General features: G+C 40.5%; 1 long non-coding RNA gene across 1 annotated transcript in view; it reads left to right on the top strand.

The window, feature by feature from the left end:
* LOC138268063 (uncharacterized) overlaps positions 1-13,032 on the top strand; it is a 540,881-nt gene that overhangs the window by 4,965 nt on the left and 522,884 nt on the right. The gene's annotated exons all lie outside the window — the stretch shown is intronic.

Here is a 13,032-nt window from a genome sequence, read left to right as displayed (position 1 = left end):
CTGTAATACAAAGAAAAACCTGCAGTACAAACCGAGGCGCCAGCCGCGCCAGAGAGCTTAGCACTGAAAGAGTTTGTGATACGAAGAAAACCTGCAGCACAAACGAAGGCGTCAGCCGCATCACAGTTTAACACAAAAAGAGTTTGTAATACGAAGAAATACCTGCTGCACAAACGAAGGCGTCAGCCGCATCAGAGAGCTTAACACAGAATGACAGAAATTGTAATAATAAGAAATACCTGCAGCGCAAATGGAGGTAGCAGCCGCGTCAGAGAGCTAAACACAGAAAGTGTTTGTAATACGAAGAAATACTTGCTGCGCATAATGATCCCCACAAACCGACATGCAGTACACAGAGTGCTACAAGCAAATGCAGAAAACATGCCAAGACCCGATCAATTATATTACAAAAACAGGGAAGTGGAACACTCAAAGAGAAGAGGATCACAACGTTCCCAGCAAACAATATAAACCCAATGTAAGTAAAAGAGTATATTGAATGAGCCAGGACTGCCTGGCAGGTAGAGAGGAGACCGTCCTTGAATAAACAGAAGATGCTAAAGTGTCACCATGGAACATCTAAGGCAGTGGTTCCCAAACTTTTGATTTCTGTGGACCCCCACTTTAACATAAGGGGAACCCAGCGACCCCACACTGAATCATCGTTGGAATCCTGGGACCCCTGCCTGAGTCATTACTGGAAGCTGGGGACCTAATTCGTCAATATTTGTTAATATTTTTTAATTTTCTAAGCAGTCATGGATCCCCTGAGAAGGCTTCGCGGACCCCCAGGGGTCCCCAGACCACAGTTTGGGAACCACTGATCTGAAGCACACTTATGCATACACCTACATCCAGGGCTTTAAATGGGTAAAAATAAGTGCAGGTACTCATTAACATATAGTAGTAGTGTGGTGGGTGGGGCTAGGGGCGGGGCTAAGAGCAAGACATGAGGATACTTAGACTTATATTCCAGTTGCAGCACATGCCAAGGCCTATGAGAAATGTGTTTGAATAAACAAAACAAGTTAACTCGTTAAACGAAATGAAAGCGAAACACAATGCTATTTATCTTACTGGCATACTGTTATTTGCTGTCATTTTGTACAATACTATATATTCTTGAACGTGCACACACAGAAAGACACAAGCAGACACGCGCACCCAAAGCATTCCACACAGTCCTCCTTAAAGTGTTCCGATTCTCTCCCTCTTTCATTCGCTTTTCTCTCACACAAAGACACACACAAACAAGCAAGCAGGTAAACACGCAACCATAAGCAGACCCTCGTTCAAGAGACTCAGGTGGGTTCAAAGCCATTTTAAACTTTCCTCCCATGGCTTTCTTAGTTGACACTGTCTGCGGGGCTGCCTCAATTCCTGTGTTTACACAAAAGCACACAAGTGTGTAAATGTGATTGACAGCACAGGGTCTGAATGGACCCTGTTCTGTCAAACGCAGCGTGATCGTGAATACCCAGACATTAGGCACATAATCCCGTCAGTTTAGGGCGACAGAAGCACCTTCGCTGTCAGAGGCGGGTTCAACTCTGACAGCCTAGTGCTCACCAGCACTAGCAGCTAATGAGCCTACCTGTCATGAGTACCGGTACTCTCTTTGGCAGCAGAGAAGTGCCGGTACTCAGAGTGAAAAAAATAAGAAGTGCCGGTACTCAGTACCTGTGAGTACCGGCCCATTTAAAGCACTGCCTACATCCAGTAATTAGGCAATATAAAATAGCATCTGAGTACAGCTTGCATTGGAGATTAGAACATTCTCATACAATATAGAGGAGTTCAGAGCAGACGCTACCGACTGAAATGCAAAGTTCATGTCAGTCAGTTGTGTAACTTCAAGAGGTAATGGTTTTGCACATTTATACTAAACATCCCCTGTTGATGGATTACGGGAAATACTTTTGTTTGCAACAGGAAACAAAATACTCAAATACCTAACTGTAACTCAAACATGGCATAAAGAATGAATCTGTTGTTGCCATAAACATGTTTGTCCCACAATTCCCACAAATTAAGTTTGACATCACAGGCCCTGCCTTGAAAGCAGCAGTCTTTAGAAATTAGACTGTAAAATAACCTTAACCATGTTGAATCTCTTTTAAACTCCAATATATTGAATCAGACAGTGCCCCTTACACACCACATAGCTCAAACACACATGGGGGTATTGTTGAAAGGGTGAAAAGTGTTTATGACAGATGTAATTATTATTACTGACAATTTCAACACCCTTATATTTCTAGCTGCCCAGAAGTTCAGCCCAGAGGTCCAGAACAGCCCAGAAGCCCCAACCCGGAAGTGCAGAGAATTCATTATATTATCCGTGTAATGCCTTGTTCTTAGGTGGTCACACAAAAGTGAGCTTCTGGCAAACGCCCTTGATGCGTGCTACTATGCATGTTTGATTGGTATGTACTTTTCCAATAGTATAGCTCAGTTTACATTTGTCGGCAAACTTGGGTGTATCACACATGGGAGATATCTTTGAATAAATCCATTCTAGAGGGATCAGATCGAGAGGCAATGTACAAGCTAAAATTTAAAAAATAAAACCTATGGTAACATCTGGATTTCTACTAGAACACATAACCTTAAATATAGTGCTAAGTAAGCTAGAATATCAACCATAAAAATATTGTGAAGGTAAATATGTATAGGTAAGTATAGATTTACTGTACTTAACTCCACATATATGTAACTTGACACTACATATAACTTCAAAGAATGCAGATGTGGTGTTAAGAATGCTAAATGTATAGTTCCTATTGTTCACACACATGCATGCTTACCTTCACGATTTTTGAGTAGTTCATATTCTGGCTACAACATTTTTGTAGGATGATATTTTTGTTCTCAATATTCTGCCATACAAATGTGCTGTTTTTCGTAAGACCTTGGACACATTAGGGCAATTTAAACGTTGTAAACAAGATGGCATAATCCTACGATTAGTACCACAAGTGCCCAAAGAACACAAAAATCCTTAAATACAGTAAAATGGCCAAAAGAGGATAAAGAAACTCACATATGAATAGCCAACCCTCAACATTACATGACCACTTATTTAGATCCTCTGGTGCAAGATGATCAGCAGCAAGCTCACTGCCATTTTCAACTCATCCATAGCGCGGCATCCTTCCCTGAATTATGGAAACAAGTAGAAGTCAAACTCATTCTCGAGAAACATTTGGCCGACCCCAGTGACCTCAAGAACTACTATCACATCTCTCTACTCCCCTTTCCTGCCAAAGTCCTTGAAAAGCCCTCAACTGCTAACTCACAGAACACCTGGAGCTCAACAATCTTTAGAACTCCTCCCAATCCATATTCTGCATCAAGCATAGCACCAAAAACCACCCTGATCGCTGCCACTGATGACATCAGAACCCTCCTCAACTTGGGAGAAACGGCGGACCTGATCCTCTGTGACCTCTCAGCAGCATTCTTCACCATATCTCACCACATCCTTATCAAGAGGCTTCATCACCTCAGAATCCAAGGAGACACCCTCAAATGGATCACCTCCTTCCTCTCCGGAAAAACCAAGTTAATCCATCTATCACCTTTCACCTCAGAACCCAAGAACCTCATCTACGGTGTCCCTCAAGGCTCGTCCCTCAGCCCTACACTATTCTACATCTACATGACCCCGTTAGCAAACATCATCAGAACCCACGGAATGAACACCAAATCCTACTCGGATGACACCCAGCACGTTCTCTCACTTTCAGAAGATCCCTCCATCACGAAGGCCAACTTCCACAGGTGTATGACCGGCATCGCAGAGTGGATGAAAGACAGATGCCTAAAACTCAACACAGACAAAATGGAAATGCTGATCTTCAGGAACAACACCTCCACATGGAATGACTCCTGGTCGGGTTCTAAACTAGGACCGGCACCCACCCGACAGACCACACACGCAACCTTGACGTCTTCCTGGACAGCAAGCTAACCATGAAAAAACAGATTAACGCAGTAGCTTCCACCTGCTTTCTTACTTTTCGCTTGCCCTGTAAGATCTTTAAATGGCTCCCTGTCAACACTAGACGTACCGTTATTCACCAGTCGACTGGACTCTGACAGCAGCACACTTTAAGTAAGAATCACCACTCTCCTTCTGAAGAGACTACAGACCATACAGAATCAGGGGCCAGACGCATCCTTGACCTCCCTAAGCAGACCCACATTACCCCTCATCTCAACAAGCTCCACCGCTCCCCATTCAGAAGAGATTTCAATTGAAGATGCTGGTCCACACCTACAAAGCCCTTCACCATCAAGGACCAGCATACATCAACCACCACCTGACCTGCCACCAACCTTCTAGACACCAGCGTCTGCCTTTCTTTCCCTCGCACACATCCCCCGCATCTGCCAAAGCAAAGAGTGGAGAACGCTCCTTCTCCTACATTATGGCAAAATCCTGGAACGACCTCCCCCTTCACCTATGGACCTAATGCTCTCTTCTGGAATTCACGAAAGGACTCAAGACCTGGCTGTTCAACTGAACCCCTTAGCAGTTATGCTCTCTGAGCTTGGACACCCTTGCAGATGATTAGCTGTGCTCTATAAGTCCTGATTGATTGACTGAGATCTGGGTATGAGACATGAATTTGTGAGATTGGGATATTCATATTTGTCATTATTGGATGTTATTGGGTGTTGCATTATATTTTAAGGGATTCTAAGTACTGCAGGTTTTGCAACTGTGGGCTTGAGACTGTCGAGCATGTTTATGTATCTGTTCCAACTTTTTGGTTGACATGAAGGCCCTTGTGAACTATTATTTAATTGGTTTGACTTGTGCTATGGAGGGATAGATAACATCAGATTTAGCAGCGTAGAGCCTTTCTGTTCAGAGTAAATGCAATTTTTAATTCCTTCCACCTTGCTCTCAAGTGTGATGTGTATTTTTCTGAAACTCGTCTCTCGAAGGATGATTTTTTTTTTTACAACAGTGTTTGTCTTTCTATCTGCAGTTAACATTGTTTTAGATTCTGTTTTGCGAGCCAGTGGTTTAATGGTTTTATGTACAGTATTTGTTATCTTTTTGAACAATGCAATAAAGTACTTCTGATTTGGAACCCATTGAGGCACACACATAATAAAATACAAATGTGCTATATTCTTCTGCACGGCTGTATCTTAATAAAAAGAGGTACATCAAAAGGCCCAATGATGTGAACACAGGGACAATTAGTCACACCTTATATTACAAGAACTTTGTACACATAAACTTTTCTTCTGCTGAGTGAAAACTATATCTGCTTGACACAGTCTATTTCACTCTGAGATGTTATTATTATGCTGTTCCCTTGCTTCCATGCAAGACAAAATTATGTAGTCAGTGAATGTTATTTGAAACTTAGCTGTTCAATCCGTACAGTTTTATTTCTTAAGGTAACTATATATTTTATAGCAGTGGGATCCTTTTTGTGTTAACGTGCAACAATTTCAAAATATCTAGATGATACTGTTACATATGTTGTTGCATAATTTGCCACTAACCTTATAACAGGAGACCTACATTGTCTTTCTCTGCTGCATAACCTTCCTTAGCTTCCCACATAATAAACTCAATCCTGTTGAATAATTGGTTCTCATCTTGGAACTATTTACACAGTCTTAAGTAACAGGGGCCTACGCCCTTAAGACTTTGATGCAGCTACTCATCTGTGCACTCGCCATTAAGATAATAGCGAATCGCCCAGCTCATTAGCCAAGCTATGCAACAATTATAATTGGGAAAATACCAGTTAGCTCAGCTATGTGCCCATCATAGAGAGAGAACATTGATTTACGCCAGGCTGTGAAAGAGACTAATTTAGGACAGATTAAACAGTCATTGAGGAAGGTCAAGATAGACCAATGCCTGTGATCAGAGAGGGATCAATTACAACCACACTCAGAAACATTTGTAACAATGCAAACAGACATCAACAACTAAGGCTCACCGATGAGGCAGCTTGCAGCTCTATCTATTGAGCATATATTTTGAAGTCATCAACAGTCATCGGCTTTTTTATGTCTTTTATTCAACCAAAAGTCTCTGAAGGAAGTTTCCCTCAAGCACAACAATTCCATAATAGTTGCTGTTAGAATCCCATGTTGTCTAAATTTTTGTTGCCATCTTCTACTTTCATAAGTGACTCTCTACCTCTGACATTGGTTCATGACCATGCACAACCCCTCTTCCTTTCCATCTAAGAATTCATTACCTTCAGGGAAAAGAGAATGAGCTTGTTCCTGTTAAGATAAACTTAATTCACCCTACCTAAGGGTGCAAATTGTGGCTTTAGCATCCAAAAATTCAGAGACAAGTCTATTACTAGACTGAGGGCCTGATTTAGAGTTTGGCGGATGGGGTACTCTGTCCCAAACAAGACAGATATCTGACCAAAATATTACAAGTCCATCATATCCTATGGCAATTGTAATACGGCAGATGGGATATCCATCACGTTTGTGATGGAATAACCTGACTGCCAAACTCTAAATCAGGCCCTCAATGACCATACATTTCCATGTGCCATTCCTTTTGCCACGTTTTAGGCATTTAGCATCTACCGCCACACCCCTTTTATATAGTTTACTTTTGTGATAATAGGCTGTTTATTTTAGTGCTACTTTGGGTATTGTATAAAGTAGATCAACCTAAGTCTGAAAAACTGTGCCAGTCCCAAAGCACAATAGGACTAGGAACAAGATTTGCTAATCAATGGAGTTAAATGTCTTTTTGGCTTCCATGGAGAGAATCACCATCGCTTCCCCCATACATCTTGTACTACCCGGCTAATTGTAAAGCCTATGAAGGCTTACCCTGATGGATCTCCGAGGCATATAATCCAAATTATTCATGTGGATCAAAATTGTAGTTACTCCCAAGAGGCTATTTGCCAGTACCTTAGCCACCATCTTTGCTTCAATATTGAAGAAAAAGATCTGGAAATATGACAAACACTCAGATTTGTCTTTCTTATGTAAGACTGTCATGATTGGCATGTAATTCCCCCACCGTATTCACTTCTGACCATGTTAAGCATATTGTGATGAATCTGGGAGAATGTATGCTTGAAAAGTTCTGCAGGAAGGTCATTGTGCCCTGGGACCTCCCACATAATTTCAGTGATTTACTTAAGACTACTATCAGAAATTACGAGTGCTTCTAGCTGCTGGAGGCCCTGACAATTCTGAAATTTTTTGTGCACAAAGAAAATGCACAAACAGAAAATACCTTAGAAACAGCTCATATCTCCAGACAGATGAAAAACCTTAAAGGGGATTAAAGTCTGCTATAGGGATGGGTTGCCTCTGGTGGTACCAAGGAGAATGTGCCTGAGGCCAACAGAGGGCAGGGCATTCTACCACTGTGATCGTCTCACTGAGCTGCACACAGCTGGACATCCAGGTGTGAAAAAGGCAAAAAAGAATCTGCTATGAGGATAATACTGAAATACTGCAGAAGTTACAGCCTGATCCACTATGTCCGTGGCAGATCTGGAGGTCAGAATGAGGGCAATTTGCACCTTTTTCATTGAAGACGTTACCTGTTTCAGAGAGACCCACTCATATACCTCTTGGACATCCAAACCAGGCGAAACCCACGTGCTTGGCTTTATAACCCTAATCAATTGAAAAGTGGCACACCTTGTAGTTGAATGAGGGCTCATCCTGTAGGCAAATAATATTTTCTTTACTTACTCCTTCCCAGGAAGACCATTAACCGTGGCAATGCGAATGTTTTCTTTAATGACCTTGCACAAGCACATCATTGGCTCCAAGATGGGAAAGTGCACATTTTTTATGGACCACCCTACACAAAGTCAGTTATTCCTCAAAATCTTTATAACTGAATTAGGCCCCAGTACCTAATAGCAAAGATTTTGGCAACCACTCCCTCTGGAACACGTCCTCCAAGAATTTGATGACCAATTTCGAACTGATATAACACACACACTTTACCTCTGGCTACTTCAAGAACAAACCTAATAGCACAAACAGATAGGAAGTAGTATGCTCCCTCTTTCAAAGGCACCTCTAAATCCATTGTAATTTCTTCCCACAAAGCCTCAATTAAATGCTGTTTTTTTGCACAGGTGGTTTATCATTTTCAAAACATTATCCCTGTTACAGCACTCCACTCAAATAATCACCACTCTCACCACCATCATGTCTAGCCTAGGCCGCAAAAGATCTTAACAGCTCCACTCCTTAGTCTTTGCAATCTTTTGGTGTCCTACGTGACCTATATTCCAAATTTTGTTTCTCAGGATGCTTGAGGGAACCAATCTCTAGCCTACACACAAAACCCTTAGGATAAACTGAGCTCCTTCCTTTATACACCCAGGCTGTTTCAAATCACAGTATCTCTTTCCTTGCTGCTCATCCATTCCTCACCTTCAACTTCAACATCACCTCCTTCAAAATAGAATAATTCCTAATCCCCTAGCTTCACTCCTCTTCTAAGACAACACCATCCGATAATAACACACACACTAACACTCACACTGAAGTCCTCCTCCACTCCCTGCTCATGCCCAGATTCTGACTGAACAAAGCTTGACAGACAATTAGCTTCATTGTTGTTTACTGCCAGAATGTATTCTACTTAAAACGTGAATTCTTTTAAATCGGTCACCCAGCGGCTAACCCTAGAGGAAACCGCTTCAGTCTGCTCACAATAAAATGAGAGGGTCACCTCAAGAGCCCCAAATGTATGGCTGGGTCAGAGCACTGGGCACTCCCGGGATAATCCCTATATGGTGTGAGGGTGGGATGCTGCCCCATTATATCCCAGTAGGCATCCTTAGTGCTTTGAGGGCCTCCCACTGTAATCATGTCAGCCTAATGCCACAGAGCATGAATGCGACCTCAGTTAGTTGGCCCACAGGCCTCTTCAGAGTTTCCCTACAGCACTGATTCTGACAGCTCTAGAGCATGAAATGAACAATGATAAAGAAGCCTCAGAATAGTTTATGCATCTTAGAAGGACCATAAGGAGGCAGCCAAGAGACTAGACCCAATCCCCAGTGTTCATATTAACCTGGTCAGATGCCCGTAGGGGTTTATTATATATGATATCTTTTGCATACATTATTTATGAGAGGTTCAAAGTTTTCTGAGTGGCTGGATGACTTTTTTTGTATCCTCTTCTTTAAAAACAGCACCCAAATCTGTTTAAACACCAATATATTTGCATGACACTTATTTGTTCTTTGGCTGTGTAAATCGCCTAATATGGCATGTCAGATGTGCTAATAAGCAACTCACACGTCCGTCATTCCACCTATAAAAAATGCCATATTACCAAGTTGGAGGTTCCTTAGACAAGTTGGCAAGGGCTCGACAATGCTGCTGAAGCAAACTTAAAATTATTACTGCTAATGCAATTTGGAAATGTTTGCACAAGAGGATCATTGATGTACTGAATACAATTAAATCTCTGCTCCTGAGTGTGAATTCCAATATCAATCCAGTTGAATGTCAAGGATCAAGGCAACATCCAATAGTACAAGGTACAAATTACACAATGATTTTCAATCAAGGTTTTGAGAAAAAAAATATATGTACCACATAGATATCATACTTAAGTTCCAATTCTCTCCTGTATTATTTGAAACGCACTAAGCTATCTATTTCTGTCCCTGACCAAGCTGCTTGAGCATTTGCTCCGTGCTCCCCTCTCATTCACAGAGTGGTTCCCTCTCCTTTACATTACTATTTCAGCTCTGCACCAAGGCTTCCCCGCTGACCTCTCTGACACCAACACCAGCTGTGCAAACAAACTTCTCCAAGCCATGATAAGCTTAGCTCTGTCTCACACATTAAGTTCAGCCCATCAGGCCAACTCACAAGCAAGATCATAGCTTCCTTTTGCCTACAAACAGGCCACCTGTTTTCTGTTCTATGGTTTTTGCCCACATTGCATTATGTATAACTTACTCTGTGGTCTTGTAGTTTGTGTATATGCAACATTTCTGTTTCTTATATGCTTGCCCTTTTCTGGACTATGTCCCATTTTGGGGTTTTGCTGTGACAGCACATTCTAAAATATATAACTGCCCGACAAGAATGACTCAGGGCAGAAGAATCTTGTTTCAAAGGCTTAACACTGGGATGTGTGTCTGCCTTCTGCCTTGGCCTGCCAATAAACACTGGTACCTCAACAAACATTTCATCTGTTCCAGAGCCTTGCCTGGTGTTTGTATTTTTTTGCGTCACTCTTGTGTTAAAGGAATTTGTTGTGTTGATTATTTTTTTTTAAAGATTTATAGTATATATTGTGGATATCTTAAATGTCTCTAGAGCAGTGAAACCATAACATAGATATCTTTTCATTTCACTATATATTTCAGCCTGTATAAAGCATAAAAGTGTGAAATGTGTCCACAAGATTGTTATAAATAATTCACAAACATTGTACTATATAAATGTAAAGAAATACAATATAGAACAGCACCGCATATCATTTCAGTGACTGTACTTGCCCAGGAATATAGAAATCAGTGATGCTGGTGCAGTTTGATTGAATTCAATATGCACACTACCCATGGTCTCAATTATTGCATGCATATCGTCAAGGGAGAGTTCAGGAATCTTTCAAATGCCATGGAAGGGGCACTCCAATTAGGACATCTATTTGGGGGTGATCTACATTAATATTGTATCAAAAATATACTCGGTAATTCATATTATTGCAGTGATAATGTGATGTTTATAGCATCATAGGACATTTTATTGCAGCTAAGACTATAGGGCCACATGTATCAAACGATTTTGCATTCGCAAACTGTGTGAATCACTAAATTTGACCATCTGCAGATGCAAAATAAGCTTTCCAATGGGTATATGTATCAAACAATTTTGCATTTGCAAAATGATGCAAATCTCTAAATTTGACCATTTGTGAAAGCAAAATAGCCTTTCCAAATGTATAAAAGGCATTGGCAGTCCAATTTGAGAGAATCACAACTTTTGCAATTTCCTAAAATTGTGACTCCAAATAGGGAATTGCAATTTGCGATTCCCTAAATAGGAAATCAAAAATAGGGATTTCCTATTTGCGATTCCTTAAACAAATGTATTAAGCATTTCCTAAATGCGTAATGGGCATTTAGGAAATGCTATTACCATCAACTCCAAGTCGATAGTAATCATTTGCAATTTTAAAAAATGCATCAAAAATGCATTTTTTAAAGAGCCAAGTTGCGCACCCATGCCGCAGGGCACGTGTTCGTTTGACATGTTCACAATTTATTTTAGGAGTGCATCAAGGGGGGCCTTAGGCCCCTAGGCATGCTTGGCTTTGCATTTCCTAATAATAGATAACTGCAAATTAGGAAATGCAAACCCATTTGCACTTATGGAACGGAGTTGCATTTCCTAATAGTGATTCCCCCAATAGCGAATACAACTCTGTAGGAATCGCTATTAGGAAACTGATATTTTGTTACATGCCATTTTGCATTTCCTAAATAGCGATTACCTAAAATTCGCTAGTTAGGAAATGCAAAATGGAAGTTTGATACATATGGTCAGTGGTTGTTAAATATAAGCCTTGCAGTTGTTCGTAATTTTGAGAAACTGGGTTAGTTTGCATAGTTCTTTGAGTTGCTTGTATTTGTATTGTAGTAAAATATTGTTAGGTATTCTTACTTGTGTGTTAGTATTTATGTGACATATGTGTGTTTAGAAGTTGAGTTATTCTGTGTTTCCTTTTACTGGTGTTTTTCCAGATTTATGTGATGTATGTTTATTTTGAAGGTGAGTTATTCTGTATTTTCTGGGGTTTTTACTGATGTCACGCTTCTATTCTTGGATAGTAGATGCAATCTTTACAAGGAATAATAGCTGGATTTTTTACCAACTTTATAGATTATTTTTCCTTATGTTTCACTGTTCTCTTGGAGGATTTTTTTTATATGGTAGAATATATTTTGTATACAGTTTTGATGGATTATGCGCTTCTTTGGTTGTGTTTTCTACAGAGGACTTAAACTACAGAGTCACGTGTAAATCAATGCTTTATACAATTTGTTGGGTGACATTTTTTTATTGTATTGTGTTTGCTTATCATTTGCTGTTTGTTTTAACCCCTTCCCTGCCAGGCCTTTCCCCCTCAGGTGCCAGGCCGTTTTTTGGCTATTTGGGGCAGTTTGAGCTTAGGCCCTCGTAACTTGTTTTCCACATAAGCTACCCACACAAAATTTGCATCCTTTTTTCGAACATCCTAGGGATTCTAGAGGTACCCAGAGTTTGTGGGTTCCCCTGGAGGAGACCAAGAAATTAGCCAAAATACAGCCAAAAATTAGTTTAAAAAAAATGGGAAAAAGGGCTGCAGAAGAAGGTTTGTGTTTTTCCCCCCTGAAAATGACACCAACAAAGGGTTTGTGGTGCTAAAATCACCATCTTACCAGCTTTCAGGAACAGGCAGACTTGAATCCGAAAATCACATTTTTCAACACAGTTTTGGCATTTTAGTGGGACACAACCCATTTTTACTATTTTTTTGTGCTTTTAGCCTCCTTCCAGTTAGTGACAGAAATTGGTGTGAAACGAATGCTGGATCCTGAAAAGCTAAACATTTCTGAAAAGGAGACAAAATTCTAAATTCACCAAGGGGTAATCTGTGTGGATCCTACAAGGTTTTCCTACAGAAAATAACACCTGAAATAAAATAACTATTAATATTGAGGTGAAAAATAAGCCATTATTCTCCACGTTTTACTCTGTAACTTTTTCCTGCGATGTCAGATTTTCAAAAGTAATATACCGTTAAATCTGCTGGACTCCTCTGGTTGCAGGGATATATTGGGCTTGTAGGTTCATCAAGAACCTTAGGTATCCAGAGCCAATAAAGGATCTGCACCTTACAATGGGTTTTCATTACATACCAGGTATACAGCAATTAAGTTGGTAAACTATAAAGAGTGAACAATAGATATCAAGGAAACCTTTGTATTTCCAAAATGGGCATAAGATAAGGTTTCCCATACTAGCATGTGAATTACA

Source organism: Pleurodeles waltl, chromosome 12, assembly GCF_031143425.1.
Source record: "Pleurodeles waltl isolate 20211129_DDA chromosome 12, aPleWal1.hap1.20221129, whole genome shotgun sequence".
Lineage (NCBI taxonomy): Eukaryota > Metazoa > Chordata > Amphibia > Caudata > Salamandridae > Pleurodeles > Pleurodeles waltl.
This window is presented reverse-complemented; position numbering and strand designations above follow the sequence as displayed.